The 7,518-nt window shown below is 35.9% G+C and overlaps 1 long non-coding RNA gene across 1 annotated transcript; it reads left to right on the plus strand.

Annotated features, from left to right (window-relative positions):
- The first annotated feature begins 4,053 nt into the window (after nt 1-4,053).
- On the plus strand, nt 4,054-6,892 carry LOC132068794 (uncharacterized). The gene is made up of 2 exons (XR_009417514.1): nt 4,054-4,387; nt 4,709-6,892. It is a non-coding gene; the product is annotated as an uncharacterized LOC132068794 (long non-coding RNA).
- The last annotated feature ends 626 nt before the right edge of the window (nt 6,893-7,518 follow it).

Here is a 7,518-nt window from a genome sequence, read left to right on the forward strand (position 1 = left end):
AAGAAAATATTGAAAGTATTTTATATTTTTTTGTCATATTTGGTTAACCAAAATATTTTTAAAAATATTATTTTAAGGATAATTTTTATTGCATAAGGGGTAGGGAAAAGGGAAATGGAGGAGGGGATTATAAGGTGGGGAATCGAACACTCACCAAGTAACGATCCGTTTGGCCGTTACCGACTTTCCTCAATTCGTGTCCTAATCACCCTTGGTCAGTTGTGCCCTGTAGTTGTACGCGAGGGATATTCAGTTATAATTGACTTTCAGTCGATTTAGAAAGAAATTAAAGATCGAGTTAGGGCCACCCGAGCTTAGTGCATCACCCCAGCAAGGGGTGGACCGTGATAGCGAGTCCGCCCCAGCGTGCCGTCCCTCGCCATAGCGAAATATTCAAAATCTAGATGTTCCGCCCAAGCGATATCTCCTCTGCCACAGCGGAAGAAACGAACCTCCATAAATTCCACCCCCGCGGTAGATAGTGCGCCGTAACGGTAGCCCACAACAGCAGCCCATGCTCGCCACAGCGAGAGTCGCTGGGAAGACATGGTATTTAATGCTCATTTCAGGATTTGACCTCATTTTTCACCCAACTCTTATTCCAAGCCTCCTTTGTGGACATTTTCAGAAGAAATCCTATGGAACCCTGGGAAGGGTAAGCTCTAAACCTTAACCATTCCATTTTTCTTTGATTTCTTCATTTATCTTATTAAGGTTTTGATTCTAGGACTTAATAAAATGGGAACTTCCTAAGTAGTAAAACCCTAGATGGGTAAAATGATTTTCTTAACTTACAATCATGGCTTTATTTAAAGAACTCCTTGGTTCCTAGCCTAAGCTAGTTAACCAACTTCAAATTCTGTTTCTTTCATTATTTTGCAAATGGGTTAAGTCTTGGGTTTTCTTGAAATTGTGTATTTTAAAGAAGAACGCAATTTATGACTTGTTTGGATTTAAATGACTATAAAATCTAGATTATTAACCATTGGAGACCTAGAAAACCTAGTTTGGAGAAATGTTTTAGTTTTACCCTTGTGGGCCCCGAGTTGTATAGTAGATTCTCTAGATTCTCATTGGGTGAGTATACCCTGTTCCTCCACACCTTGCTTACTCGGATTTCTTACTATTCCTAGACCATTCCGTCTCGGTTTCTTTTTCGAAAATGGAAGATGAAGATCAAGTGGATGTTCGCGGAACTTCCTCAGCCTTGAGGTAGGTTACGACTTACTTGAGTTAGACTCCATTAGGATTTCATATATGCACAGTTATGATTGACGGAGAAAGCATGCTTAGGTCTCCGAATACGGTGTTGGGATGGATAATTTTAGGTTGGTACTGTTATGTGTGGCTTGTCGCCTTGTGATTCGAGCTTGGTATTATCTTGACTGTGTGTGCTAGTGACTAGTTGGTATGATTGGGCTCGCGCCATGTGACTTGAGTTATGTTGTTGCCCTAGCTTACCTTTTTGGGTTAGACTTGGTCAGCAAAACATTGGTAGAGTTAGTTATTATCAGAGTAAGCATGTTACGCCTTTGGGTACGAAGTCGGGATGGATTACTTAGGTTTGGTATTGTTGAGAGATTTGTGGGCTTGTTGCCTTGTGTATGATATTGGACTTGTTACACAGTTGCCATATTGTGATTTTGATATAGTTGTCTCTCACCTATTTTAGTATTATCATGTATAGAAGAACTTGACTTAATCTTGATATTGTGATATGTGTCCATTTGCGGCACGATTGGTATTGACATGATATCATGTTACACCTCATAAATTTTTGCGTGGTGTGTGTCGTAAGTAAAATAACGTAAGCCGAGAGGACATGAAGCTCCTATAAGGTTAAGGAAGCCCTTTAACAAGTGTTGTTAAGTAAGTGTTAAAGGTTTTGGGGTCAAGTGAATTGAAAGAATTAAATTCGTGAAAAATCGGGAAAAAACTTGGCAGAATTCTGGATAGGGTTTTGATCTAACTTTAGAGAGGTATATTTTCTAGCATATAAGGAGTTATGGAATTCATAACCTATGTAAATTTCAAGTTCAGAGAGTCTTATTTCCAATACAACTGATAGGTCACAAATCTGAGAAGTACGGGATCATGTACGTCCCGTACAAAAAAATGTACATCCCCTTATTTTCCAAAAGTTGGCAGAATGTTGGATTTTTGAGGGTCCAAGTACGTGATATAAGTATGGGACGTACATAGAAGTACCCCATACATGGAGGGCGTACATTTGAGGCGGTGGAAATGCTTTTAAGTGTTTAAAAAGGTCCAAGCTCATTTTCCTTCATTTTTTCATTCCCAATAGACCCTAGAGACCTCTAGAAACCCTCTCAAACATTTACCAAGTAAAACCAAGATAAATCGAAGATCAAAAGTGAGAATCAAGTGCCTAGGGTTGTCAAAGTCTTGTTGAAGCTTATCTCTTCTTCTTGTAGAAGCTTTGGAGGATTATTCAAGGTGAAGTGATCTTGGAATTGAAGTGTTCTTGAGTTCTTGAGGTAAGATTTCATCTTATTTCCATGTGTATGAGTTTATGTGATAGTTATGCTAAGGTTTGAGAGAAAGAAATTGGAGGAAAGGTTTAAACATGAACTTGATGTTATTTTGAGTTGTAATCTAACTTGAGCCATGATTGTTAGTGTGTTTTGACCAAAATCTTGTTATGGGGATAATAGTTAATGTTCAGAATGTGTTGAGGTTGTTATACTTGGTGTATTTGGAAGAAGGAAGTGTTGTATACAAGCGTATATAGGGCTGCTCAATTTTATATCTTTAAATGTTGTGGATATGAGTTTAAAGAAGATCATATGAGGTTGTTATGTTAATTGTTGGTTGTGGACTTTGTGGTGATGATTAAGAAATAGGGGAAATGCTGCCCGTTTCACTTTGGAATCGAGTTATCATTGATATACGTGATATACTAGCGCCATCTAAATTGTATATGCATTTCTTTGTTATGGGATTGGCGCTCTAGTTGTGACAAGCTTGTTGTTGGTTATTTGGACGACTTGAGGTATGTTAAGGCTAACTCCTTCTTTTTGGCATGATCCTTATGTACGGAACGTAAACGTAACGCTACTCCATAATGAATTCAATTATTAGTAGCTAGGGATGTTCCATGTTGATTCATGTTTTAGAATGTTATTCTCAGTAAGTTCTTCTTCAGATTCAGTATGATTCATAGAGTCACTTATTGATGAAAATGCTATCTCATAATGATGTCCGGAGGTGTAATGACTTTCCGTCACTCTGACAGACTCAGGATGTACTCTTATCATATTCTTGCATTGCATTTCATATATATATGTACATACCTATGACCACTCAGGCGTTATATACGCGTATACTATGTATTATATATATGTATGGGGCATGGGGAAGGTGACAACATTATATACGCACTACCACCTGATAAACTGGTCACATGATGATTGTTGACATCCAATTTTGGCCCTCCTTTTTCGTTTAATTAATTTCACTATGCTTCTCAATCGTGAAAATTTCCCAAAAATGAGTTTGGAATATTTTCACTAATTATTACACTATTTTTCGAGATATATTTCTCTAAAGTTAAGAACATTTTTATTGTTTCTTAGAAATTACCAAAAACATCATATTTTATAATTAAAAATGACTAAACATCATTTTTTTTTTTTTATAATTAAAATCACTGGAAAAAAAATATGTTGATATTCGTATATCAATATTGGCATTGGCATTTTTCTTTTAATCCTACTTATTACTGTATTAATCATCTTTTACTCTATTTTTAAACTAAATACATATATTAAATTACTTGTATTGTAATTTATATAGGTGCATATTTTTTGGAATTAATTAGGACAAAGAAGCATATTTTAATTAATTGATTGAAGTAAAAAGGGATTAAAAATTAAATCATCTATCCATAATATTGGGTCAATTCCCTTTCGCCCTAAACCAAAATCTGTGGCCCAAAAACGCCCCAGCCCAATATCCACCGGCCCGGCCCAAACCTAAAACTAAAAGCCCTACTAACCTTCTTTCATTAACTAGACCAAAGAACCCCCTTCTTCCTCACACCTCTCTAACCAAAAAAATCAAATAATTAGAAACCATCGCCGCCACCCCCCTTTACCGATCGGACCATCGGTTAAAGCCGATTTCGGCGTCACTGACGCCACCTCCCATCAACCCCTGTCCCTTTCTCCCCTTTTCTTCAAGTGACAGAGCTTCGAACAGGTCGTCCAAGTCGAATCAGCCCCCAAATCGAAAAGCACGCAAACGTCTTTGGAATTCTAGACCGCTCTTCCAACAATCCATAGGCTAAAGGCTCGTTTCAGTCCGTTGGAGTCTAAAATCATGAAGAATCCACTAAATTCGGAGTCCCAACTAATTTGTAGAAAAGGTGAGAATCCGTCACTTTTTCTTCATCATTTCATCTTTTCGAAATTTCAGAATTCCCCCCCCCCCCCCCCCCTTCCCCCCTTAAATTCAAAATTCAAAGGCAAAAGCCGCATGAACAAGCTGTCATATCCCCCTAATCTCCACTATAAATACGACCATCCATGGGCTGTTAAGGATAGGTTGACCAACCACAAAAAAAAACCTTTTATTTTTCACAAGCTTTCCCCTCTCATAAAATTTCTATTGCTTTAAAACTTGGGGTTCTCAGATTTTTTTTTTTAACTCGTTAAGTTTCTTTTGGTTGTCAACATCTCTTTTCAAGTTCTCGGCTAAAACAACAAGCTTTTCTAGCGGATTTGGAGACTCGACAACTACAATAGCCTCAGTTCGCTGTCCCAAAACAGGTGCATTTTTCTTGTCTATCGCTTTTGTTTCTTTTGCCTTACTTCAGTTTCAAATGGATGTCACATAAATAAATTTTATTTTGATAATTAAGTATATTTGTGTTCTGCTTTGTGTCATAAATGATAAGAGAATCAGACTTTTTCTCTGGTATGAGTATGTGCTAACAATAAAGTTTGTTTAAGGTTTATTCAATTTTCTACTTTATTGGTTGTTTAAGCCTGTTAATTTACAGGTCTTTACTTAATTTACGGATTAAAAGTTTAGCCATTTAATCAGCTGGTATTTAGTTTCGTCCAAAGTAGGTGGATCAGTTCAAGTTCTGTGTTAAATTTGAATGAATAAGCGCTCTTCTTTTCTCTTTCATCTCTATCTTTCTCTTTATTTTTACTTCATATTCAAACAAACGATGTATTAGACAATTTGATTATAGTGATTAAATACGTGTTTGTATTTGGCTAATGTCGTGAAAGTTGTGAGACTTTTAACTTTTCTGATTATTTGTTATAACCAGGAGTGTTGTTAAAAAAAAATGAGATCCTAATACGCCAGATTCATCTACTGTTAATATCTTAAAGGATAGATGTTATCTTTTCATGTTTGAGTAAGAGGCTATGACTTTAGATTTCTTTCTCAGTTGTTTTACTTTCTTATCGTGCGATTTAACAAACGATTCTAGTTTAAGTAACGATCTTTGGATTCTGTTTCTTTGAGACTTATGCTTTGGAGACTCCATTCGTATCAAGTGATTTTCAAGTTGTCCCCTTAACAAATGATCCGGAGTTTCAGTTTTCCCTTTTATTTTGGAATCTGAATTTGTTGGTAGAGTAATTTAAGATGAACTACTGCTATATAAAGAAGAAGACTTGTCTACGAGTTGAATTTACAAGTTTGTTTCATGAAGCGACAATCTTAAAATCGGAATACATATTCAGTTGTGTGGTTTGAAGTTTCATATGAGGAACAGTTAGACGACCATTAGCCTTTCCTTGTTTTGTTCATTAATAATAGCCTTCTTTGATCTTTTGGAACTTGTAATGGACGATCAAGTATTTTCTATTAACAACTGGTCATAGAATAGTCTCAGATTCATAACCATGAGTGAGATCCCATATGATTAGTCAATAACCAAGTTGTGTCACTATAAAGAGTACTACATAACATTCTGTTTATTATTATTCATCGCATAACAGTCTCTGCATCACTGTTCATTGTATGACAATCCCTTTATTATTTTTAAACACATAAACAATCCATGCATTATAATTTCTGTATAACTAGTGTGCGAATCGAACAACCCCTCACTTTCCAGCATATTTCTCCGAGCTTTTGGTTGGCTTTCGGAAAATCCATTGAGAATATGATAGGAGTAAATATTCCGAGGTTCTATTTCTGCCTGTTTATTTGAGTGTGTTGTGTAAATATGGCTTCGAGCATTAAGGTAACGCTAATGAATATACCTTTACCATTATAGAAAAAAATTGAAGTGTACTGCTTGTTACTTTTGCATATCTATGTATTATTAGTTCGAAAATCCTGAGTTGTTGGGGGCTTAATTTACTTTAGCTCATCCTGTGGAGCAGTCAATCGCTTAATAGTTTGGTTGTCACTTATTTGATGATTACTGAACTAATGGTGGCCTTATCATATATTATGGAGGCCATTTTTTTTTTTTTTGAAGCAGTGATAACTAGTTCAGGTCATGCCTTGGATTTTGCATATTCTTTTGGAAATGCTGTTAAACAGCGGTCTTCTCAGCTTCCGTAATTAGCCTGTACATTTAAATAATACGTGGCTGCTTAGACAAACTTCCATTATGCAGTTAATTAGTAGTTGACACTCTTCTTTTGTGCTTAAATTTTATCTTTTAACCTTCACCGGCTAAAATAAGCCTCATGTTGGTTAATCCAGCTTAGGATATGAATGTTTACTTAGAAAATTAGGTGTTAGAACATTTCTTAATGGAGCTTGCGATATTTGAGTCTGTTTCTACCTCAAAGAAGTTAAGATCTGTTTGGCTTGGGTTGTAAACCATCACCTGTAGCAATAACTTATTATTCTTCAATTACTTGTTTAGATTCTAATTCTTTTCTTTCTTTCTTTTCTTTTTCATGAACAACCTTGGGAATGCATCGGACTTGTGATACAACCCCAACCTCTGCCCAGAATGGAGTAAACAGTAGCGGCGGTTTTGATCGAGCTAGCAGTCCCATCTCATTCGCGTCTCGAGTCTCCGTCTTTCCTCTTTTCAAAATTTCACGCCTTCGTACTGGTTTATATAGGCTGTTTATATTATTTGGCTAACACTCTTATGAATTTGTATTTTTTTTTTTTCTGTGAACTCGCAACTCGACTTAAGTATGTTAGCAAGTTTAGTCATTATCTTCCCTACTTTTTTTTTTTTTTTTTTTTTGATATTGAACATAGTATATTTATTTGGATTAGGCGTATTAGAGTAATCACATAAATGATGTCAACTTTTTCGGGCTGCTAGAAAATTGGGATTTTAAGAGGTAAAAGTGGAAATTTCTTTTCAAATATAAAGTATTGCTAACAATATTTTCCAGGTGTTTCAAGCAAGAGTTAAGTATAGAATGTGCAAAGGTTCGCATACGGATTTTAGAAGTTAAAAAAAAAAAAAAAAAAAGGGCGCCAGGTCTAAAGGATAAAAATGGGAATGTCAATGGCTGAAAACTAGGTGAAACAGTGGCTAAAAAATGAGTTTTTTCT

This window comes from Lycium ferocissimum, chromosome 8 (assembly GCF_029784015.1).
Source record: "Lycium ferocissimum isolate CSIRO_LF1 chromosome 8, AGI_CSIRO_Lferr_CH_V1, whole genome shotgun sequence".
NCBI lineage: Eukaryota > Viridiplantae > Streptophyta > Magnoliopsida > Solanales > Solanaceae > Lycium > Lycium ferocissimum.